The sequence below is a fragment of the Chelonoidis abingdonii genome, chromosome 4 (assembly GCF_003597395.2).
Source record: "Chelonoidis abingdonii isolate Lonesome George chromosome 4, CheloAbing_2.0, whole genome shotgun sequence".
NCBI classification, from domain to species: domain Eukaryota; kingdom Metazoa; phylum Chordata; order Testudines; family Testudinidae; genus Chelonoidis; species Chelonoidis abingdonii.
In genome coordinates this window covers 14,702,624-14,728,588 of record NC_133772.1, presented here as the reverse complement: position 1 = coordinate 14,728,588, position 25,965 = coordinate 14,702,624, and the positions used below count along the sequence as shown (strand labels likewise).

General features: G+C 46.9%; 1 protein-coding gene across 1 annotated transcript in view; it reads right to left on the bottom strand.

Annotated features, from left to right (window-relative positions):
- SLC26A9 (solute carrier family 26 member 9) overlaps positions 1–8,395 on the bottom strand; it is a 46,232-nt gene extending 37,837 nt beyond the window's left edge. Inside the window, exon 1 of the mRNA XM_032792577.2 lies at positions 8,301–8,395. The gene's annotated coding sequence lies outside the window, so the exon portion shown is untranslated. The remainder of the gene's footprint in view (positions 1–8,300) is intronic.
- Between the last annotated feature and the right edge of the window lie 17,570 nt (positions 8,396–25,965).

The following is a 25,965-nucleotide window of genomic DNA, read 5'->3' as shown; positions in this document are numbered from 1 at the left end:
GCCAAAGACAAAGGTTCACGCTCATAAGAACAGAGCTGGAGGTGCAGAGGGTACTAGACAATATGAGTCAGACAGCAGCTTCCAGGCAGGCCAGGTTTCTTTGAAATATTTCACCCCAGGCAGGAAGATTATTGAGTGCAGTTGAGGTTTTTGCAATGGCTTAACTCTTTCTTTCTCTGGACACTTCTGGCCCAACCCATACTGAGTATTGTGGGACAAGCATCTGGTAAAACGGAGCCTAATAGATTGCCTGGAATGAGTATCAACCATGGCTTGCTGCCATCTATACTAGCTCCCAAAGCATTTTCCATTCTGATAGAGAGGGACGTTAATGGAGACCAATGGCTGATACCACAGCATAGGGCTACTGTGCAGATTCGCCTTCTAAATACCTGGCAATGGTGTTACCTGCCTAATCAAGCCTGAAAATATCATCTCAAGTGTGTTACACAGCAGAGGACTGAGCCAGAGAGGTGCCAAGCACTCTCAGCTCCTATAGCCTTCGCCCCTCAGGCTCGGCACTGCTCAGGATCAGGTCCTAAACATCCCGGGTGAAATCCTGGCCCTACTGGAGCCAGGATTACACCCAGAAGTGTATGCCCAGAGGAATGATGTCACTGTTAGCTGAGAGGTAACCACCTCTGGGGTGGAATCTGGAAGATTTGAACAATGTGCAGTAACATAGCACAGAAGTCTGGGGCAGGAAGCAAGGGATAATGCAGGCAGCTGAAATGGCTGGGGGAATATAGGTCGGCAGCATGATGGTGCTAATGGAAATTTGGTCAGGGACCTGAGGTTGACAACTCTCATACAGTGACCTGAACCATAAAAACACTAATGATCACATGGAGCCAGATCTAGGTTGCACCCATCATCCAAAATACAGCACCTCCAACAGCACTGGGCTCTCTAATACCAGTCTCGGGTGCGGGTCAGTGCTGACTCAGAGGAGTGTCACTTACTGCATGACCAAGACCATTTTCTCCTGACACTAGGTAGGTCTCTATCCAAACTGCCCCTGACTGGCTTACATGACAGGGCAAGGAGTGAGGCAGCAGTGGTCTGACCATGTGCAAGGAGACCTTCCCTTCCTGCATCATTGGTCACTGGATTCAGAACCCTCTGGGTGTCAGCACTTTGACTGGCAATCCCTTTCTTGTTTTTTCCATTATGAAGACAGGGTCATTTGAGACTTTGCTCAGGCTCACCCTAAACACAGCCCCAGACTGGACCCAAATTTCAAGTTCATTCCCTCCAGGCTCATTCTAGATTCTTTAATCCCCACACCCCTGGACTTGCTCCAGATTCCCAGCTCCCCATAGCTCATTCTGGAAGCCCAGTCACTCCAGACTCACTGGAGATTCCCAGTCACTCCCCGCTGGACTTGGTCCAGATTGCCAGCTCGCCTAGGATCACCCCAGGAGCCCCATCCCTCCAGATTTCCAGTTCTCTCTCCCACCTCAGGTTCACTCCAAAATTCTCAGTCCCCTACAGCTTGTTCTGGATTCAGAGTTACTCCTGGCTTCACTCCAGATTCTACAAGTCACCCCCACCCGGGCTTTCTCCAGATTCTCAGTCCCCCATGGCTCATTCTAAAATCCAAATCAAGTCTCAGCAAAAGATCACAAACTCCAGTGACCCTGGCCTAAGTTTCAGATGTGTGAAGCTTTATTTCTCAATTCCGTTGCTCTCTGAGGAGTGTGCCTGTCATGCCATCAGAGGGACTGAATCTGCTGACTATACCACAGCTCTTTAGTGAAGTCTTGCCGCTGAGCAAAAGTGCTGGCAAATGTGAAAAAAATAATAAACACAGCAAGTGTGGAGGGGAGGGAAATATTCTCATGATTAAATTCATCTTGAACAAACAGGCCGATGATGTCAGCCTCTCGGAGAGAGTCAAGTTCTTGAGCTGGCTTATCAATGGCCTTGCCCTAGATCAAACAGCAGGCTAAACCTTTGAGATTTCAGAACTAAAGAGCAGGTGTCACCTGATTGTGCAGTGAACGAAAGGGTAAGCTAGCTGTCGTGGTGGTGAAGGAGTAACACGGAGGTGAACAGGTGGAGACATACTCAAGATAGCGTTTTGCCTTCGTCACAGCAGCAAAACGCTGACCAGAGACAATACAAGTTATCTACGGGGATGGGATCCCAAAGCCAGTAAAATGCTGTGGTGCCAACCATCATTTTGTTAACTCGGGGCCAGATTCTCCAAAGAACTCAGTTTCTGTTTAGGCACCAAAACAAGTGGCCAGATTCTCAGGAATCTCTGCATGGTGGAAACACCTTGAATGAGGAGCTCTTTTGAGAAGCCAGGCCCATCAGTGTTTCAGAGGGTGTTGCAGGGTACTAAGTGCAGTGCAGTGGGAAATATGGCCTTGATTATAAGTGATGAGCACATGGTAATCTGGGCCTAGAGAGTGAAAAATAAAGGAACGCTCCAAATCCTTAAACCAGGGCATACAATTCTGAGCACACACAGAATTGAGGCAGAACTGTTTCACAGCAAGGATATGGAACAGGCAAAATAAATTGTTCCATGAGGTCAGACAAGCACAAAGTATCAGCTGAGTTGCAATGTTGCAGGGTGCCCTGTGAGCTCCTGACTGGTTAACTCGTGTCCTGCCAGTTTCAAATCACTCCAGGTGTGCCAAGCACAGGTTTTTCTCCTAGCACCCGCCTCGCTGCCACAAATGGCAACCCCTTATCACTTGTCCCGGCACTGTTGATAGCTATGTCTGGGGAGAGAAAGTCACATTGAAGTTTCTGCTCAGTGTTGATAGGATCCGACAGCACAAAACAACTGTTTGGTGCTGACAGAGTTGGATAAAGAAGGAAACTTCAGATCCAGGGCGCGTGAGTTAAAACTAGCAAAACTGGGTGGGAACTTGACTTTCTCTGAGAGCAGTTGGACTGTATCTTGTTTAAAATAGGGCCAGATTCACTCCTGGAGTAAGTGAAGGGCCTCCAATGGAGCTCCACAAAGAGGAATTTGGCCCATTATGTTTAGGGAGAAAATGCAAATCATTTACATGTGACTCTTTTTACATATGATGTGTCCCACTCCTGCCTCCTGTGGTTTTCTTCCTGATTTGTTAATGTCTCAATAAGTTCAAGGTCTCCATACCTTAGATTAAGCTTCATTAAAAATGTCTTTTGCCTCTGGGTCTACACTAGATGAGGAAGTTTTATAACAAACCACTGCACATTCAAGGCTGTTCAAGCAAAGTCTGCAAAACCTCATGTACCCATGAAATGCCCATCACAGGTGTAAAGCTTTGGGTGGAATACCCAGGATTAGGCCTATTGGTTTAGTCCATGTGAACCAGTGCTGTCTAACCATGTTGGTTCCCAGTGCACATGGGAACCACAAGCACTGTAACTGCACTAGCTCACTGGAGCCTTCTCTGTCCGACCTTGCAGTGCTGCCTCTAGCCCTTCTGGTCACTCCTGCCTAGATACCTCAAGAGGCCCAGCAAGCAATGCTACAAACACAGCTGCAAGTGGAGTGTGGGAGTGGATGAGCCTCAAAGACTCTGTCAGAGCCAGCAGCGCTTTAGGGATGCCCTGGAGGCCACAAGGGAACCAACCATGTCATGCAGTTGGGATCCCTGTGATGTTTTCTCAACATGCTGTGGGTGTGACTCTGGAGAGGGGAATGGGACTGTGCTGAAGAAACTTTAACAAACCAAACCTGCTAAAATCATGTTGGGTCACTTCCTGCTTTCCCTCTGTGGAAATTAAATAGAAACCATTGAAACGGCAGGGAATTTTTTGAGAAGACTAAGGGCCAGATCTCAGCTGGTTAAATTGGTGCAACTCCATGGAAGTCAACAGGGGTATGTAGGTTTACCAAAGCTGAGGATCCAGTGCTAAGTGTATTTCTGTGACACTCCCATAGTGGCAAGTTTTCTTGCCCAAATTAAACATCATCTTACCCCTCTTAACACCCACCTGTTAGGTTCATGGCATGCACACAGAAAGTTAGCTACTCTTTCTGAAAGGTTGCAACATAACATGATTTTATTTCCTAGAATTCAGAAATCTAACATACAAACAATCAAATGCAGAGAGACCATGCAGGCTGCTCCCTGAGGCAGAGAGGCACCACTCACCCCACCTTGCTCTATGCTGGCTTTTTTGCAGACTGGACTTTTTGCCGAAGACCCAGACTGCACACTTCCCTACAGAGGTCCCTGAGCATCTAACTAGGATCAGGAAACCCCTTACATTTAAAGTGATAGTTTGTAATTTAAACACAGTTTTCAACATACCACACTACTCATCCTTTATTTCCTCTTCCTTCATTTAGCCTCTCCTCTGGTTAGCCGATCACACAGGCTCCAGGAGAAAGAAGGGTCTGTTCTAAACCAGTGCAAGTTATTTCAGAATGTCTTGTAATTCACTCATTCTGAGGAATGCTGATCAAACTCACTTCACCTTCCTGCTCGTGCTGGGGTTCACTATCTGCATTCTAGTACCACCTTGTGGACTCAGTCAGGATGAGGGCCCCATGATGCTAGGTGCTGTACATAGTAAAAAGTCCCTGCCTCAGAAAACTTAAGTCTTTTTCTATTTCTACTGCACTCATCTTTGTATCCCAGTATCCTCTACCATGACCACTTCCCCAGCCTCTCCTAATCATGTCCTCCCGACCCCAATGAATTTACTTAGGAAATGTTCTAAAATCCACAGGTTTGTCCATTTCCATCTCCAGTCCTTTTGAAACCCAGAGATTTCAGTGCTTAAGCACCTAAAAGTTTTGCTGCTTTTATTATGCCAGCGTAGTCAAAGCAGAACCTCAACCCGCATCTCCACCCCCGAGGGCAGACATAGTCTTACAAAAGTGCTTATAACCATAAAGCTGGTTTTGATTTGGTGATGCCAGCCATCCCAGTATGCAGCACCTTATACTGGTAAAACTGCACCTATGCTAGGACTTTTACTGGAATAGCTATACTGGTAAAAAACAAAAACAAAAATCCACAGCCCTAACTAACAATTATGCTGGGAAAACTTCTTACATGTAGACCAGAACTGAGACATGAGTGGCAACATTTTAAAGTGCCCAGTGGGAGTGGTTGGGGTCTGCTAGATGTCCTGGTATTAGGGGCTTCGTTTTATGCAATACTATTAGCCCTCCACACACACACACACACACACACACACACACACACACACACATCTCCCTGTCCTAATTTTTCACACTTGCTATCTGGTCATCCTAGGGGCTGCGCACTTTGAAAATCTGGCCATATAATAAGTGCTATAAGGAAGAGTGGAGATAGATCAGCTACAAATAAAAAACCCAAAGCTTGATCCCAAAGCAGAGATCCCAACCCTGAAGTCACTAGGTTTTATTTTCTGTGGGAGATGCTCAGATACAGTGGAGGTGGGTACAAAACCCTATGGTGATTAGGTCGCTGTGGCAGAGGTGGAGCATACCCTGCTCTGCACCTCACCCCTCCATAGCCTGTATTTTCTCACACTCTCACACTCAGCCCCTACAGCCCAAAGTGAGGAGTCCAGTGGCCATCGTCTGGCCCTTTGCTTCACAGCAGCTAGGTTTGAAACAAAGGTTTCTTTTGGTTTAAATATTTGGGAGTGTAAATAGATGATTTCCATAGGCAGATGGTCCTTCAGCGCCGGAGGGCGGGGGGAGGTAGGAACAAACCTGAGCAGGCACTGGGCAGGAGCTCAGGCTCTGCACTCTCACTGCTACCGTTGGGCCAGTGCCAATATTTGTTGTACCACTTCACAGGCATTTCAAACCAAACTAGCTGTGCACTTGGTAACCATAATAATAAGAGCTGCAGACATCTGCCAGTTACTGCAGGTGAAGCCAAAGCATTTGGTTGAAAAGGGGGTTTATGAAAGAAAATGCTTTCACTTCCTGGGCCACATTTTGGTCTCTGGTGTAAATCTGGAGTAACTCCTTTAGAGTCTGTGGAGTTACTCTGGATTGACTATCTTATAAATGAGACCAGAATTTAGCCCAGTCTTTCTCAGATTTGTTTAAATAACCCACTTGCTCTCAGCCCTGCCCCAACTTTTCATATGCACAACTTTTCAGCTGCAACTAGTCCCAGTTTAATTATGGGAAGAAGGGGAGGCTGGTAGGCATGTTACAAAGGAATGGCTTTGGGGTACAAGGAGGCTTGGAGCCACATGCTTGCCAAGCAGGAGTGGACATCAGGGCTGCGGGTGCGGGAAGGACCCACTCCCTACACTAGTCTCACAGAATAAAAAATGAGCAGCTTTGCTGGCTCCAGTGCAGCGCTGCTCCAGTGCAGAAGAACAATACACTTATTGCATCAGAACAATTCAGTGCAGGTGCCAGGGTGACAGTGCTGGAGACTGATACCCTCTGTCCATGGCCACCACACAGACATAGCAGAGTGCTGCTTTCACCATCCCACAGGGCCTCAGTCCTGATCCCCCAGGGGGCATCTCTAGGGCTTGGAGAGGAGCGGAGTCTCCAAGTCCTCTACAGTCCTTAGCCTCTCTGCTGAGACTGCCAGCCCGGGGGCCAGTAACAGTGGTGAGGCTGATCGGTCTCCAGTGGGAAGCCCATGCACTCCTTCCCCCAGACCACCAAAAATAACACCACCTTCACCAGCATCAGCCTGGCTTCCAAGGGCCAGGCCAGCCCATTGACTCAGTGCAGTCAGAGCTGATCTGGAGCAAGGTCAGCAGCCCGTTGGCAGGCTACAGGGTTTAAATGTCATAAGAACCCCTGGGGGCCTCTCTTCTCTCAAGTGCTGTCAGGTGGGTGGCTGCCAGATTCTACAAAATCACCCAGTTTAGGAACACGCTTAGGGGCAAATCCCAGTGTTGCTAGAGTCAATGGGAGTCTTGCCACTGATCTCAATAACATCAGCATTTGGCCTTTGGGAAGTTATCCATCACAGCTCCCTGTCCCCTTATGGAGGCAGCATCTCCACAGCTCTGCGGGAAAGGACTGAGAACTGACTTAAAGAGACTAGAGGGCTAAGGGGAAAAATCTGCCCCCAATAGACCCCTCTGGCTATGTGTTCCCGGAGCACTGAGACTGCTATTGCCCTTTGAAGAGCACATGGGCAATGGTAAGTTTCAGGAATTAGGAAGTTTGCAGATTGCAGCATTCCTGCAGCACCTGAGAACACTCTTATCCAAGTTGCCTGCTCAGTGCTCTCTCATGTACACAGACACACTCCCTCCCCCAGGGAACCTGATATAAGAGAAGGAAAAACACCTTGCAGGTCACCTAGTCCATCGTCCCCAACAGTAAGGGCAGAGGAGAACATCCAGGGTTTGAACCTAGGCAAAAAATCATCTCCGTGCATACCAGCAAGTTCTTGAAAGCACTTTCTGCTGACCAGCAAATAACAATGTAGGTAAAAGCCTCTTCAGGGATCATGCCAGGGGATAACCTGTCCCAAGGTTCTCAGCCTATGCACAAGTCAGAAGTGGATGGATTTTAGCAGCACACATGGGCAGAATCACCACAATATAGTTCGACTGATCAGAGTATAGAGAACTGGAACCCTAATTAGGTCCATGCAGGGCAGGACTGTTCCTTATCATACAGATTCTAAGGCTTGGTCTAGTCTAGATTTAAAACTCCCAAGCAATGGAAATCCAACTGCTTCCCTTTGGACACTGTCCCTCAATCTAACACATCTCTAGTAGGGAGCACCTTCAGATTTCTAGGCTAGAATTTCTTCTTAATTTCATCCCACCTTCAATAATTCCTCTCTCCTCTTTGGTATATTAGGCTGGGACAGACTTTTATATTCCCCCCCACTACTCCATGCTCCTGCTATTTATTCCATAGCTAAGCTATACAAACTCCACCTTGCATACTCGGTGGGGAGCATCGCAAAGTCTGATTTAGGTTGCAAACTCCTTGGGCCAGGGACTTGCCTGCAAAGCACCATGGACTAAATGGGTGCAGCACAAACCCAGGTAACAGACCAGACCCACAGGCTCTGTAATTACTAGGAACTCTCCATGCTCAGGCAAATTGCCACCAATTTCAGCGGAAGTTTGTGTGAGTAACGCCTGCAGGGTTTGATCCCATAATAATTAAGTCCCATATTTGGCTTTTGTAGCCTTTCTTCATAACTCAGACCCCTTCATCTTTGCTGTTGATAATTCCTTGGCATATCTGCTGCTGCAAATCTCCTTTGGGGGAAAAAAAAAATCATTCAACAACCAGGTCTCCAAATATTGAAATTCACACCCTGTGGCTGTGCAACCACAGTGCGAATCCCCCACACCCACCCAGACAAAGAGCACCATTGTTGGGAGCAGGGACTTACCTTCACCTTTGCTGGAGGGAAGAAAGGACTAATTCTGCTAGGTGAGCTGCAAAGGTGTCAAGAAAGCCCAGGCAGAGAGTTGCTCCCCAGGTAGAGGTGTGCAGAGGACTGTGCTCAAATATAAACCAGTGAGTCATTTATAAATCACCTCAATCAAGGGGACTGAGGGTTGTGCTTGGCTCCTGATTGGCTTGCTGGGCTTGTTACAAAGTGATTGCAAGCAAGTACACTCAAGCTAAGCCCAGGAGATAGCAAGCGAGATAAGGAGAGATCTGAAGAAGGACAGCTTTTTAGTGCCCCCCCCTTCAGAATTAGGCTGTTTGATCCCATTATACAATTCCCTCAATACACCCGGGTCCTCGGAAACAATAGAACATATTAAGTGTCCCCCCAGGCTTCCCCAGCATTCAGACTCCCATTTGGGAGAAGATGCTTTTGTTGACCTGGGCTACGGTTTCCTGGAGCATTGGACAGTGACTCCAGCCTGTCTTTGTGTTCTGGCTGCCTCTCAGCATTGGACAAGGACAATGGAATGCATTGTGCCAGGTCCTGGACTCCCAGAGGTTGGGGTTTGAATGGAGGATTGGCAGGGGAAAGCGGTTACTTTCTTATTTCCATATTCGGAGGGATGAGAGGGGTGGAAAGGACAGAGGAAGCCGTGTCTGGTCTGTTAGGCAGCGAGCACTGAGATTCCTCACACTGATGGGGCTCTGCCTGAAGAAGATATTGAGAGACTGTTGTGTGAATAAGAAGCACATTGGCAGTGATGTTATAGTGAGAGTAAAGTTATCTAGGGGCATCAATCCTCATTGCTTCAGCGCACGATCACCAGGGAGAGTCAGGAGGGAATGTTCATCCACTCTCCCGTTGTACGGAACTGCACATGGGAGTGCAAAAGGAGAGTTTTACAACATCCTCAAGTGCACTCACCATGGGATACTGATGGAGAGTTGCGCTCAATCTGTAATCCATTGGTCTGTTTCCATATGGTCCAGAGGTTGGGTCCAATCTTCTAAAGTGCTGAGTGCTCATGTCTCTTTGAAGGTGACCAGCACCTCAGAGGGTGCAGCCCTTAAGATTTTAAAAATATGTATTATTATTATTTATTACTTATTTATATTATCGTAGCACCAAGGCCCTCAGTCGAAGCCCAGGAGCCCATTGTGCTAGCCGCTGCAGACACACAGAACACAGAGGCAGCCTGCCTCCAGGAGCATAAAATCTAAATATAAGACAAAAGGCAATATACAGGCATAGTCAGATGAGAGAGAACCAGGAAGCAATGGTCAGCATGACAGGCAATGGTCTCTGAACGCCCACAGCTGAGTTGTTGTCAAGTTTGAAAAGCCAGAAGAAAAACACCAGTGTGGAGTGTATATTGGTGGGGAGGACTCCAGCTGGGACTGGGGTATGTTCATGGAGTTCTCTTCTCCAGACGAGATACGTGGTTGCAATTCCCTTGCCTTTCAGCCTCTGCACTTCCTCAGGGTGGATTGAGGGACGAGTGGATCAGGAGCATTATTATTTCTTTGTATTACTGGCAACACCCAGTCCAAGCTCAGGGCCCTGTTGTGTGAGGTACTGTACAGGCAAGTACCAGATCCTCCCCCAGCAACAAGGAGAACAGAGACTGTGCTGGCCCCAGCCCTGCTCGGCCCCAGGGATACCAGTCTGTCCAGACCAAGGGAGCAGCAGGAGGTCCTTTGCAGGGACATCTCAGTGTCTCGATACATTTGTTCCAGTGGAGATGGGGTTCCATGCACCCCTACTCCTGATGGCAAATGGAGATTCTCCTGGGTGGAGGGGAGGGAGGGGCAATAGTGGTTGTTGACATAGAAACGAGGCCATGTAGGCTCAGTCATTTGGGCACCAAGAGGAGAGACATTCCCTTCCCCTCCCCTCCGTGGATTATTTATTCAAAATGAACATCTGAGACAGGGCTGCTGGTGTGGGGGCATGACAGGGAAATGTTTGGTTGTGAGACGAAGGAGGGACATAAGAAGGAAAAGCAGCCCCTTCTCCCTTTGTGAATGAAAAACTGGGACAGCCCACAGTACAGGGTAGAGTGGGAGGATGTTTAAAATCCAGACGGGATGTTTTTCTAAACGCTCTGCTCTAGGAATTATTATGGGGCAGGTCTCTGGCCTGGGTTACACAGGAGGTCAGATTCGATGACCACAATGGTCCCTGCTCGCCCTGGAATCTATGAAGACAGTGCCTGCCTCATGGGGCTGGCAGTCCAGGGGTCAGGCAGGACGGGACAGGTGGACGAAAGAGACCGATGGGCTGGGGAGGGTCGGAGGCGAGGTAACCAAATAACCAGGATTAAGCAGGAAAATAGACGTTATGGCTGGCCATCTGCCTCACCAACGCCCAAAGCCTGTAGGCATCATGGCTGAGGAAGGTTTCAAGGAGGAGTTCAGCCTTACTAGTGTTCTTAAAACCCACTCTCAGGATGAGGGCTTGAGGGGCTTTTCAAGAAATAACTCTGGCACAGTCAATGCCCTGCTCTTTGGTGCTTGGCCACGCCCAGCCCTCTGCATGTGTGACCCACAGAGCATGGACATTCGGTGCCCCAAGATGGGGACGGACCCAGCATGGCCATTCTGATATGTGCTGCCCACTTGTGAGATCAATAGCGCTCAAGACTCATGTTTCCCCAGGTGTGGGCAGAGAACTGGTAAGGGGACAAACTGAGAGTGAGAGGAAAGAGAGCAGGGCAGAGGGGGCAAGGAGGATGAGGGGGGGAAGATGGAGTGAGCTGAGCTGGGGTGACAGAGGCCAGAGAGACGGATGGGGACAGGTAGAAAGGGCAGAAAGGGCAGAGGTATGACACTTTATGCCAAATTCCCAGCAATTAACTTGCCCTGAGATTCCCTGGGGAAAGAACTCTGACGCCTTGTTTATTCCAAATCACAAGCCCCATAGACACCATCAATTTCTCACCATTAACCATCATTAATTTAGGAAGCTAATCACAGTGTCCAAAGTGAGCAAAAAAACGTCCTGCCAGTTCAGCAGATAAGTAGGAGCCGAGGGTTGATTCATTGCCTTCTGAGAGACAGAGGTCATAATTGCCCAATGGTTCTATAAATATCATTAATTACCTGTATCACTTCCTTGTAAAAGGGCAGCTTGATATTAATGAGCACAGAGAGCCCTCAGAAACAGGAACCACGTGAGGGCCATGGGCAAAACCGTTCCAGGCTCAACAGCTCAATGTAGTTCTAGCCCTGCTCCCTTTAGCAGCAGAGACGGTGATTTGCCTCCTGAACTCCATTATTAGTATCATTTGCTTGACGCTAGCACCTAAAGATCCCCACCGAGACCGCGCTTGGCTCTGTACAGACAGTCCCTGCCCTGGAGAGCTTGCCATCTGGACAGACTAAAGAGTGGGAGGGGAACCGGAGGCTCAGAGAGAGGCAATGACTTGCCCAAGGTTAGTGGCCAAGTTGGAAATAGGACCCAGGAGTCCTGGCCATCCCATGCCTCCCTTCTAATCATGATCCTACTCATTTTGTAAACCTTTTAGCCACGGCATTCGCAGAGTAGGTCTGTTAGAGGTGTGACTGCAGCATGTGGAGACCTACCCGAGCAAGCTTTGTTCTAGCCAGCTCCCATAACAATAGCAGTGAAGCCAACCACAGTAGCATGGGTTAGCCACTCAGGTGTATACTCGGTGTCCCAGGCAGGTCTGTGCAACCCATCAGGGCCGGCTCCAGGGGTTTTGCCACCCCAAGCAGCCCCCCCACCCAAAAAAAAAGCCACAATTGCGATCTGCGACAATTCAGTGGGAGGTCCTTCGCTCCGACCGGGAGTGAGGGACTCTCCGCCAAATTGACGCCGAATAGCTGGACATACTGCCCCTCTCCGGACTGGCCGCCCCAAGCACCCGCTTGCTAAGCTGGTGCCTGGCGCTGGCCCTGCAACCCATGCTGCTGTGCTGCCAAGGCTTCATTGCTATTGTCACTGGAGCTAGCGCAAGTGGAGCTAGCTCAGCTATGTCTACATGTGATGCAGTGTAGGTACACTGACAGTTGGCAAAACTGGATGTATATGGGTTGCCAACCCTCCAGGATTGTCCTGGAGTCTCCTGGAATTAAAGATTAATCTTTAATTAAAGAGTATGTCATGGGCTGACACCTGCAGGAATACATCCAACCAAAGCAGGCAATCCTAAGATGCTCTCTCTGCCCTGTAAAGCTTCTGCTACTCCCACAGCAGGGAATGGAGCACCATGGATCCCCCTGAATGCACTGAGCAGTGTGTGTGCCAGAGCAGAGCATAGGCATCATGCACACAGGATACGGGATGCAAAGCCCTGTAAAACCTACCCATGGCTGCTCCTGGTACTAGGTGCTTTGCAGGACACCAGCTTTGGGGGCAATCTCAGATGTGCTCTGGAGATAGAATATTTGCTTCCTCCAAGATCTCCCCAGCAGGGTGTGGAATAGAGCAGCCTCTCTAAACAGAGGTAAGTCACTGGCCTTTGTGGCATGAGAGTGGTGGTGTCAAGGACAAAACCCAGGTTATTGAGAGCATCAGTAGAAAGCTTCAAACTGGGGCTTAGCCTCCACAGAAATAACCCAGGAGGCAATAGCTAGTGGAGATCCCAGCTCAAAGGCAGGGAATCCAAAGGCAGAGGCAATCCTCCAAGTGATTGGAACTTCTGTTCTGGAAGTATGGCAGTTCTCCCTGCACGAGGCATTACATCAAAGTCCTGGTGGGCATGATCCTGTGAGGTGCTCAGCCCCCTAGCTCAGCCCCCTACTGGATCAGGCCCCATAGGGCTATTGAAGATCTTATGTCAATTTTTGCAAGAGTTAGTGCCACTCTGGCGACCTCTGGCTCAAGTAACTATGATTCTGCCTTCAGTTCCCCCTCTCCCCAGCCCCAGCTGGAGGCTGCATTTGCCTGTACTTCCTGTCCTAAACTGCAGGGCTGTGAAACAGCTGCATTGTTCCACCCCATTCAGTGCTGGCTGGGATGGAGAGAGAGGGTGTGCGCATGTTCATATGTATGCGCATGTGAGAGACAGAGAGAGCAATCAGTGTGCAGAAAGCTTTGCAAGATGTCAGTGAACGCTGAAAAGATGGGAAAGAGGAAATGGGGCTGCTCTGGCTCGAACCTCACGACCTTGATTGTGCATGCTATGCAGCTCTTTATCACCTACTGTGATAACAATGCCAAGCAGGGGCTGTGTGGGTTTGTTTACAAGTGATTAATATTAGTGGATGGATTGCACTCTTAGCGGTAATAATTCAGTACTAATTTATTGCTAAGAACCCTGAGAAACCTGCCCTGGAGTTCATGGCTATAACTTAATGGAGGGAGGGAGAACAGCTTTCTTGGGTTGGAGGGCGCAGGAGCACATGGAGATACATGGTGGACTTACTCATATGGAGTTACTGATCCTAGCAGGTGTCCTGCAGCCTCCAGGGATCCTAGTTGCTTCCCTTTTCTGAGGCCCTAGTTTTGCTTCTGGGGTTTCATTTTGGTTTGTTGTGCAGAGGTGAGTCCTCCAGGCAAAATGAACATCTGGATTCCAAACATACCAAAGCTCATGAGCATTGGGATTTAGGTGCGGGTCAGACCCATTACAAAGCAAAATTCAATCCAGGCCTGGAGGGGGTTGTTGACACCCCAAATGGCAAGGGTGCTCCGATCAAAGATTATAACAATCCAGCCCATTATAAAGAGAAGGGGGCAAACTGGGTTCCATGCCAGGTTTCTAAAACTTGCCCGGCGAGGGGTCTGGTCCTGGGGGTCAGTTCAGACCCAACCCTTGTCCTGTATTAAAAGTAGAATATCATTTCATACCATCAATGATGAGCCTATGACAGCTTGTCCTGAGGATGCTCCTAATTTACTGACTGGTCCCTCAGCGTCCTGCTGGAGGATGATCGGGGCAGAGACCTCTAGAAGCTCAGAACCTCTTCTGTGTGTGCAGCTCTGATTACATTCAGTTGTTGCTTTTTCCTAACCTGCCTCTGGACTCTGTTACTCTTATTCCAAACACTCCTGGGCTTATATACGATTCAGTAAATGACACTCCTTTTGCTCAAAATGGTACAGAAAAGTAGTCTGATGCCCTGTAGTCCAGGCTGCCATTAGCCTGATGACTCTCCCTCCCCCAGTCCATGCTACAATCAGCATCAACATTTTGCCCCTCCCTCCTTGCATTTCCTTCTTTTCTACTCCCCCCTCTTCTGCCAGTGGCATGAAATAAACTAAAAGGGGTAAGAAGAAACACAACAACATTTCTAGCCTCAGAGCTGAGTTTCCTCTTTTCCTTTTTCTGTTTCTATTTCTTCCCATTCACTTGTCCTTTTTTCCACCATTTCCTGAAATCGGAAGCTCCTTGGGGCAGGGAGCATATTTTTGCTCTGTGTTTGTGCTGCACCTAGCACAATGGGCTCCTATTCCAGGAGTGGAGCTCCAAGGCACTGATGATAATTTGCATTATCAGACCATTTTATCTTTTTCATCCAGCAGTTGTTTCTCCCCATGGGTCATGGCAGCCTCCCCACTTGCTGTCTATGTGGGTTGAGTGTGAACAAGCCAGAAGTATCAAGGATTTTCCAGTGGAACAGGTGAAAATGTAAGATGGTGACTGGAAGCTAACTAGCTGCTCCTAGCCACTGCCCACCTGATGTTCTGAACCACCCTGCAGTGAGCCACCAGCTTACCATAGTCTCCTTTTAACCCAGGAGTTGTACTTCTTGGACAGGAACCAGGAAAGCAAAGTGACCCAAAGTGTTTGTGAAAACTCCTTTTCTTACTTAGCAAAGCTGCTCCCTTTCAAAATATCTGCCATTATCTCCTTCATGCAGCAGGGGCTCTGGGATCTGACATGCTATACAGAAATGCACAAAGGCATTTTGATGCTTCAGCATGAACATTTGTAAGTCTGAAGATGGGGTGATTTCATGCCAGTGATTAGGAGACATTCCAGTTGAGGCCCCACACCCTGGACATTGAGGGGTTGGGGAGGAGGGGGTACATTTGAGCATTGGTTGTATACACTGTGGTAGATGTAACTGTAATTTTAAGTTCCTGGTCACATTGCATGTGCTTATGTAGACCTTTGCCGAGAAAAGAAAAGAAGGATGAACCTGCCAATGAAGCCTTCATGAAACACTGGGCCAGAAACTCAGCATCGCTCCATAGGCTTCAATGGAACTCCCCTGATTGACACTGGCTGAGAATGTGACCCATGTAGGCCATGCCTCCAATTGCAAACAAACCACATTTGTCCCCTATGTAGCTGCATTTGTTGCTGATGCTAGTGGACAATTTGTATACGATGTGTTCTCGTGCAGAGAAGAGTTAAGCAGCTAGCACTGTATTCTCCCTCCCCACACAGGCTTCCTGCAGGGCAGGGGCATGCGGCCATACTCTACCTCCTGTAAAATGACTGGCCTGCCTGTAACTCGATTACATGAGACCTACCAAGAGCATGGCTGAAGGTTCCAGCTCTCCACAGAAGACCCATTGTTTCAGGGAAAGTCCTTCCTTATCCTTTTATTTCATCTAATCCTTCCTGATCCTCTAGCTGATCTCCTGCTTTGACCATCTCAGTCTGAAAAACAACAGCCAATACCCCTACCTGCCATGCCCCATCTGTCATCTTGGGAGCCCATCCTGCACCTTTGCATCATCACATACACCAGGGCAATGAGATGGCCATTCTGATCTGGTAGCTTTGAGATGCGCTGGCCATTAACTTCGCAGTGGGGTAAATAATGGCACAAGGATGGAGGGAACTGGAGAATCAAACCCTTTCTCTCTTCCCCAGCAGACAGAGAACCCCAAAACTTTATGCTGAAGGTGCCCTAGATAACCTGGTCTTCACTGCAATGCTGCTTGGTCTGGTCTCGCAAACTGGCACAAGGGTCAAAAGCTTTACCCATTTAGGAATGAGGAACGGAAAGTCCTGGGAGGAAACAGTTGGATTATTTACAGCACCATAATAAAGGACAGCAAGCAAAGAGACTCCCAGTTTTCCAGTTTAATGCAGCTCCAGCAGGACTCTTGATGCAAAATTACTTAAGGGACTGGATTTAGTGCTGGTGAAAGGCATTCATTGTATAGGGAGCCCTCTGTTTATCTAGAGCGTAGGTTTCCCACATACTGTCAGCCTGACTCAGCCCTGATCCATGGGGCACTTCCTCTGTTGTTGACAAGGGCAGTTCCCGGCCTGTCCACTGAGTTTGTCAATTAATGCAAAGCATGGTGGCGAGACCTACCAAACTCATCGCATCAGTGCCACCAAACATTTAGTAGATGGGAACAACTTTTAAGCCCTAGTGAGCTAGGCTGGATGCATACAGGTGCGAGGGTCTGCTGCGCTGTAACAATGTCCCGAGGCATCTAGCTTCACCAATGATACCCTTTTGAGAATGAGCCTTGCCTTCTGGAAAGGTATGTTTATTAAATCAAGCTCTGACCTCTTTGGAGCTTACAGACAAGGTCTGCAGCTCTCTGCATACACAGGCAAAATTTCCCACACGTCTCCTTCAGACAAACCCTATAATTACTGATGCTCCACCCTGCTCTTTAAAGGGACAGCTCCCCAAAATAAAACACTAAGAATACAACAATCAGACTGCTATGAACACATCCTCCATATGTGCCTCCAAATACAATGTTTTGCAACATAAAATAATTTCATCCATTATTGCAGGGTCGTCACATTATCCTCTATACACATCTCCTGCACGGGTCAGCGGCAGCATTCAAACGCAGGACTTTGGTCCTGGAGAATAGTCCTCATCCATTTCAGCTGCAGGGACAATTGGTGAGAACACATGCCATTATGGCTCCATGAGGGTCGATCCATACAGGGAGACAGGACATGCAGGCTTCTAGTGTCTTACCCAACTATTTGCAAACTCACATTAGCATTCTGGGGCTCAGGATTCCTGAATTCTTTTCCTGGGTCTGGGAGCAGAATGTGGGCTTGCAGTTAGAGACACCATTGCCAAATATAGTTTGATCCTTGCGGGGAATGTCTGCAGGGAGAGGATGGGGGATGTCTGGATCTAAAACCATCAGTCTCTATAGCTATGTCAACAGAACTTATGTCGTTCCGGGGTATGAATATTCCACTTTCCTGAGCGACATAAATTACAGTGACATAAGTGTTCATGTGCACAGCATTGTGTCGGCAGGAGAAGCTTATGCTGTTTATGCTTATGCTGCTCACAGAGGTGGGTTTTCTATGCCAAGGAGAGACCTCTCTCACATCGACATGGATAGTTTTCACCAGACATGGGGCAGTGGCCCAGCATGATTGGTAGAGCCGTGGGACTGCAGCACCGTACACATAGACATGGTCAGCTAAAGGACCACACCTATTATTACAGGATCCTCCCCATCGTAGAGTCCCAGAGCTTGGGCTGCAGCCCAAACCCAAATGTCTCCATGGTTTACTGCCCTGCAGCCCAAGCCTCATGAGCCCAAGTCAGTTGACCCCTGCCAGCCCCAGGTGTTTAATTGCAGTGTAGACTTCCTCAAAGATCCTCCCCATGTTAGCATGGGTCATACAAGTGCAAAATTTGGGCTGTCTGTTCCAAAAGGCAACATTGCAAAGTGGACGGGACCTGAATTTGTTGTAGTAGTGACCGATGTTCCATTCCCAGCTGCCCCTGAATTGACCTTGTGCATTCTATCAGTTATCTCATCTGTAAAATAGGTGCAGGATAATTGTCTCCCCTAAGGTAGCTGTGTGCAAATGCTGAATAAGGTTTGTGAAGGCACAGAAATATTAACAGCACTCAGCAGTAGAGGTGGGATTGGAAGTCATATGAGCCAGACTTGTAGCTTAGTACACTGTCCTTGAGGGGGCTAGGTTATAGTGTGGGGTAAGGCTGCTGTCTCTCTCAAAGAAAATGCATTATGTTTAGTGTGTTCGTCAGCAGGAATGAATGACAGCTCGGAAGAATACATGAGTGTCACTTGGCAGGTCTAGAGGTTGCAGAAGTTTGGGAAAAGGGGCTTACCTGGAATCTTTGCTTTGCAGCTGAGCCTATTTCAGATTTTCTTTGATTTTCCTGAACTTTCATCATTGTTCATTTCTCTTTCCTTGAAGATTTCTTTCCATCCCCTTCCCCTTCTACTTTCCTAACTGTGAAAGGCTGACAGGCCTAAGAACTCTGGATCTGAAAATACCCTCGTCTGACAGTGAACATAAACAGAGAGATATCATCGAAGCCAATAGAGGTGGAACCTTCAATGAACCGACACAAATTGCATCCTTGTGGACGTCGGGCAAGAAACACTAAGAGAATCTCAGAAGCTCGCTAAGCTCCATTTAGTCCTGTCAGTGGTTCTGAGAGCTATTGCATAGCCTGACATACTTGAAAGTAGGCTGACCAGACAGCAAGTGTCAAAAATCGGGACAGGAGGTGGGGGGTAATAGGTGCCTATGTGAGAGAAAGACCCAAAAATCAGGACTGTCCCTATAAAACTGGGACATCTGGTGACCCTACTTGAAAGTGGAGGAGAAAGAAAGAGGGGAGAGTCTGGAATAAGGAAAGAGGAATTTGCAGCCTGGGTGTGGTTATAGCAGTGTTGCGTGAGTCTGGCTTTTTGTATTCTACTCCTGACTACTGCCCTGCTGCTTGGGGAGGTCATTAAAGCCAAAATGTTCAAACCTGAGTGACTGATGTTAGGCACCTAACTAAGCAGCCTGAGATCCCACCACGCCATATGTATCTGAAGTAACTGAGAGCAGAATCCAGCCCACTATCACTCGTAAATAAAGAACTGAGAACCTGATTCTGTTCTCACTTATACCAGTTTTATGCAGGCTCTGACTCCATTGTTGTGAATGGCGTTACTTCTCATTTATACCAAGGTAAGTGTGCCCAGAATCAGACCCTGGGGATATGTCATTTACCCTAGAAAGAGTTTGCAAGCAACATGAGTTTAGAGCTCAGTAAAACCCATTAGACAAGCACAGTATATTTTCTACCTGGGAAATCTGGCCCTTTTGTCATGCCAGGGCGTACAAATCTTGAACAGCTGTACTCCTGTGCCTCATCTGCAGTTCTCAAGAAAATATTGACGAGTTTAGGGCTGGCCGATGCACACTTTTGGTACCAATATAACTATATCAGTTTAGTTAAATTGGTACAACCCACTACTCTAGTGTGGACACAGCTACATTGATATAAAGCTGTAAGTAAAGTTACGTCAGCATGAACACTTTTGTATGGGTGTAAATGCATGGAAACCAGGCAATATTATTATGGGTACAAAGACTGTGTGTAGATCAACCCTTAAAAGGGCTGTTGGCACTTAACATCGAAGTCACAAGGAGGGATTTTCATATCTATTTTTCAGCAGTGATGTAGCTGTCCTGGTACTGCCAACAGGCTATGAGAATTAGGCTTTACCTTTGTGATCATTTTATCTGTAATAAAAGCTGTCCCTGGCCCAGGACTGAATCTTGCCTGTCCTGGGCCAAAGGCAGGAGAATTTTGGGGAGTAAAATTCTACATTTTTAAAATAATTCTGCATTTGAAAGTAGATACATTCCCATGGCTAGGAGAAGGTGCTAATAGGGTTGGAATGTCAGAATAAGATCCCTGGGAGCAGGTTTGGTGGGTAGAGGGCAGGTGAATTGGTTAAAGGTGCACAATAAATTCATTCATAATATGGCATGGCACCTTATCACATGGTTCTGCAACTGATTACATGGCTCTCACCTCCATATATACATATACATGCATATATATGAGTTGTGAAATGTGTATATATGTGTATCCCTGTACATATCTAAGCAGGCCCAGATAACTTGCATCTAAAATTTTGAAAAAGCTGGCTGAGCTGCTCACTGGACCATTAATGTTGCTTTTCAATAAGTCTTAGAACACAGAGGAAGTTCCAGAAGGCTGGAAGAAATCTTATGGTGGGCCAATTTTTTAAAAAGATAAATGGGATGACTCAAATAGTTATAGGCCAGTCAGCTGGACATTGATCCCAGGCAAGAGAATGAAGTGGCTGATATGGGACTTGATTAATGAAGAATTAAGGAGCGTAAAGGGATTAATGAAATCAGCTTGGCTTTATGGAAAGTACATCCTGCCATAGAAACTTGATATATTTGTTTGCTGAGATAACAAGTTTGATTGGTAAATGTAATAGTGTTGATCTAATATGCGTAGACTTCTGTAAGACATTTGATTGGATATGCCTGCCATTTTGATTTAAAAAATTAGAACAATATAAAATGAACATGGCACACAATAAATGAATTAAAAACTGGCTAACTGATAGGCCTCCAAATGTAATTGTAAAAGGGCAGGTGTTTCCAGTGGGGTCCCACAGGGATTGGTTCTTGGCCCTTACACTATTTAACATTTTTATCAGTGACCTGGAAGAAAATACAGAATCATCAGTGAATAAGTTTGCAGGTGATGCAAAAATTGGGGAGTAATAAATAATGAAGAGGACAGGTCACTGGTACAGAGCCATCTGGATTGCTTGGCAAACTGGGCGCAAGCAAGCAATATGTGTTTTAATACTGCTGAATATAAGTATTAAAGAACGTAGGCCATACTTATAGGATGTGGTGGAACCAGTGACTGAAAAAGATTTGGGGGTTGTGGTGGATAATCACCTGAACATGAGCGCCCAGTATTACCCTGTGGCCAAAAGAGCTAATGTGATTCTGGGATGCATAAACATGGGAATCTTAAGTAAGAGTAGAGCGGTTATTTTACCACACTATTTGGCACTCACGCGACCGCTGCGGGAATACTGTGTCCAGTTCTGGTGCCCACAATTTAAGGAGGATATTGACAAATCAGAGAGGGTGCAAAAAAGAGCTACGAGAATGTCAAAGGATTAGATAACATGCCTTATAGTAATAGACTTATGGCATGTCTACACTTACCTCCGGAGCCATCAATCCAGTGGGGGTCAATTTATTGCATCTAGTGAAGACGCGATAAATCGACCGCTGAGCACTCTCCCGTCAACTCGGGTACTCCACCGGCTCGAGGAGCAAAGGCAGAGTAGATGGGGCAGCGTCAGCAGTCTGCCTACTGCAGTGAAGACATCACAGTAAGTAGCTCTAAGTACGTCGACTTCAGCTACGCTATTTTTGTAGAAGAAGTTGCATAACCGACTTAACTCCCCACCCCGCTTCCCCCAATGTAGTCCAGGCTTGAAAGGGCTCAATCTATTTAGTTAACCAATGAGAAGGTTACAGGGGTGACTTGATTATAGTCTGTAAGTGTCTACATAGGGAATAAATATTTGACAATTGGCTCTTCAATCTAGCAGAGAAAGCTAGAACATAAGCCTAAGGCTGGAAGTTGAAACTAGCCAAATTCAGTCTGGAAATAAGGTGTAATTGTTTAACCATGGGAGCGATTAACCATTGGAAGGATTTACCAAAGCTCATGGCGAATTTTCTGTCATTGACAATTTTTAAATCAAAATTAGATATTTTCCAAGCAGTTCTGCGTTAGGAATTATGGTGAGGAAATTCTGCAGACCTGGGCTTTACAGGAGGTCAGACTAGATCAGTGGTTCTCAAAGCCAGTCCACATCTTGTGCAGGGAAAGCCCCTCGTGGGCCAGTTTGTTTACCTGCCTCGTCCCTAGGTTCGCTGCTCCAGGCCAATGGGGGCTGTGGGAAGCGGCAGCCAGCACATCCCTTGGCCCATGTCACTTCCCGCAGCCCCCATCGGCCTGGAGCGGCGAACCACGGCCAGTGGAGCTGCAATCGGCCAAACCTGCGGACGCGGCAGGTAAACAAACCAGCCCAGCTTGCCAGGGGTTTTACCTGAACAAGCGGTGGACCAGCTTTGAGAACCACTGGACTAGATGATCTCTTCTGGCCTCGGAATCTATTAATCTATTTCACCCACTACTGAGATGCAGCCATCTGGGGTGCTAACTCCCAGTACGGATGCTTGGTTGATTCAGTTGGTAATATACGGGAACAGGATTGTTGGAGTTATAACATTTGAGTTGCCTGTTTTAGACTCTGAATTTAAAGTATTCTATCCAGGAAGTGAATGCAACTGGCGAGGGGGTGAAGGTGGCGGGGCTTGGTCCTACACTGAAATGTGAACTAGAGGACACTTCTTGAGGCCTCCATTCACAATTATTTGTAGCAGAGTTTGTGAAGTGAGTTTCTCTGGTTTATTTTGGTCCTAGATATTTAATGATATAATTATGTAGCACAGGAGATATTTGATTATGTCACTTCTACAAGCCATTGCTAGCTACCTTTTTGTAGGGTGTAGATTAAAATGCTCTCAAGATAAGATAAGGATTATTTGAATGAAAACAGACCCGATACTGCAGAGGTGAGGAAATCTCCTGATACTCGGTCGTGGAGCAGGTAGTTTCAGAAATCCTTTTCTCACACATGGCTATTATATTACAGGATAAAACCTTTCTTACATATGGCCCCATACCAAAAGACAGGCCCGGAGAAAGAATGCAAGAGAGAGGTTCAAATGCAATAATAGTTGGGGAACTGAAGTCCCTTCTAAGGCAAAGATCCCTGGGTGAAATCCCCCCCATGTCAAGGACCAGAGTAATTTGAGTGTGCGACATGTCCCCATCTGTGACTGATCCAGCCTGTGTCAGTTACAGCCACACCGAGGGAGCTCCGGCGTGGTAGCAGTTCATGCTTTTAGCTCTGGATGACCCTGTTCAATCCCTGGTGTGCTGGCGAAGCTGGCAACCATCACATATTCACAAGAGTGAATTTCACCCTAGCCAAAGCTAGTCCTGTCTCTGTTCTGCCTCAGGGCTTGTCTGCACAGAGCAGCAGCACATGCTGGAAGGGTGTTAATGTATCCTTAGGACGATGCTAACATGAACTAGGTACCTTTTAGAGTGGGAGAGCAGGGTATATACAGGATAGTGAGAGCACAACTCATTCGAGCATCTTACAAATCACATGCCTCTAGTGCACTTTGCCAGAGCTGTGTGGACGAGCCCTCAGACTGCCTGGATATGTCTATGCTGCATTAAAAACCCGCAGCTGGCCCCTTGCTAGCTGACTCAGGCTCATGGGACTTGGGCTCGGGGGCTGTTTAATTGCAGAGTAGACATTCAGAATGCAGGCTGGAGCCCGGGCTATGGGACCCTGCAAGGTAGGAGGGTCCCAGAGGTAGATGGAGGTACATGTTCAGCCTGAGCCCAAATTTCTCCACTGCAATTAAACAGTCCTTTAGTCCAACCCCCCGCAAGCCCCAGTCATCTGGCACAGGCCAGCTACAGGCATCTAATTGCAATGTAGCACTCTAATGACTCTGTTAGCCTGAGTTTTGAGGACAAAACACTCCATGATTCAGCCCTACAATAATACTTAGCATTAATCTAGGCTTTGCAAATGGGAGTTGACTTGAGAAGGGTAGACGACACTCACATCCACACATGTAGGGCTGTATACTACCTTGGCCAGGGAAGCAAGGGGGAGCAGAGATGCTGCCAAATTCATCTTGTGCAGAAGACTCTGGTTGACCAGAACCTGGTTCCAGGGGGACAGGTAGGCAACTAGTTGAAGAGAGCACTCTGCTGCTTCTCTGAGCAGCAAGGAAGTGTGCCTGAGGCTAGCACTTACTGCTGACTTCAGCATATACTTTAGCTGGCTAGGCGGTCTGCCCACGGCCCCTAATCACAATATGTGCTGGCTTGCAGATGTGGTGTGCAAAGTGCTGTGTAAGCGCAGGCCAACTTTTTGCACTTTCCTTGGCTAGGGAGAGGTCAAGCCCTATTGCTTGGGTAGAGAGAGAAGAGCCCTCTGCCCTCTTGCCCTTTAGCACACTACCTGAGCAAAGCTCATCTACACTCTGTGCGGATATCTCCTTTCTCCCCTCTCCATATGGGAAAGGGCTCTGTCTGCCCAGCATGCCAGGAGATTCAGTGCACTGGTGAAAGGAGCAGTCAGACTACAGAGGTGTTTCTTGATAGTATCTTCACTCCACCAAAGGGAAAAAGAAACCTCACTGAATAAATAGATAAACCAAAAGCAACAAGGAGTCCAGTGGCCTCTTAAAGACTAGCAGATTTATTTGGGTAAAAGCTTTCATAGGTAAAAAACCTCACTTCTTCAGATGCATGGAGTAAAAGCTTATGCCCAAAAAATCTGTTAGTCTTTAAGGTGCCGCCAGACTCCTTGTTGTTTTTGTGGATGCAGACTAACACGGCTACCCCCTGATACTAGATAAACCAACAGGCATGTTGGCAAGTGCCGTTTGGAGAACATAGTCAAGCCAAAATGATTTAGTTTTCTCCTGGAGGAGGGGGAACACATCTCCAGCCCTTGGCACTTTATTAGCTCTTAAAGTCTGGCAAACAATCTGAGTCATTTTTCTGCCCATCTTTTCCAGCTTGTGAATTATCTGCCTGTTTGGGTCAGGAACTATCCTTTCTGTGTGTTTGTGCAGGGCCTAGCACAAACTAGCAGTTCCCAAATCTGAGCTGACATCTAGAGCTGGTCAGGAATTTTCCAATTCAACATTTTTTCTTGGGAAAATGCTGATTTGTTGAAACCCAACCTGTTTCAGGGAAAAGGTTGGTTCTGACAAATCTCCCGATTTAGGGAAAAAACTGTGAAAAAAGTTTGGGAATTGTCAAAATGTCCTAATTCAACATTTTCTAAATGAAAACTTTCATTTTTCCGTTCAAAATGACTTTTTTGTTTTGAAATTTTTAATTTATACTAAAAACGGTCAAAAAAATTTAAAAGATCAAAATCAAAACAAAATGTCTCAAACTTACCAAACACAAAACAAAAAAATGTTTTGATTGACCCAATCCAAAATTGTTTTCAGATGATCAGGTTCTCCCAGATTTTCAAGATTTCAACTTTTCATCACAATTTGAGATTGGAACATTTTTTGAAGTCTCAAAAATTCTCCTGGGACGGGAAAACCATTTCCTACCCTGCTCTCTGCTAAATACCACTACAATAATACCAATACCCATGCTAATATCATTACTAATACTAAACTGTAGTATTTTTAAATATATTTATTATCAAAATTATTTGTGCATTTCTTTGTCATGTAATATGACAGGGGTCAGCAACCTTTCAGAAGTGCTGTGCTGAGTCTTCATTTATTCACTCTAAGTTACGGTTTTGCGTGCCAGTAATACATTTTAACATTTTTAGAAGGTCTCTTTCTGTAAGTCTGTAATATATAACTAAACTATTGTTGTATGTAAAGTAAATAAGGGTTTTTAAACATTTAAGAAGCTTCATTTAAAATTAAATTAAAATGCAGAGCCCCCCGGACCCAGGAAGTGTGAGTGCCACTGAAAGTCAGCTTGCGTGCCGCCTTTGGCCTGCGTGCCATAGGTTGCCTACCCCTGTAATATGATATCGAGCCAGCACTGGGAGAAATATCCATCCATCCATCCATCTGTTCATCCATCCTGTTTTCATCCATCCCCATACACCTCTATCTGCTTTTCTAGGGCACCCATCATCATAGAGTCTAGGTGCCACATAGAGGGTCTGATCCTCCTCTCATTCACTCTGAGGTAAATCCAGAGTGATTCCTTTAAAATGAATGGAGATACACTGGTGTCAGCCCAATCTGACAGGCAAGTCAGGCCCATTGTTTTTGCATAGGCCCTCTAGGCAAACATTGCCATCCCTGTTTTAAAAGAAAACCAGAAGCCAT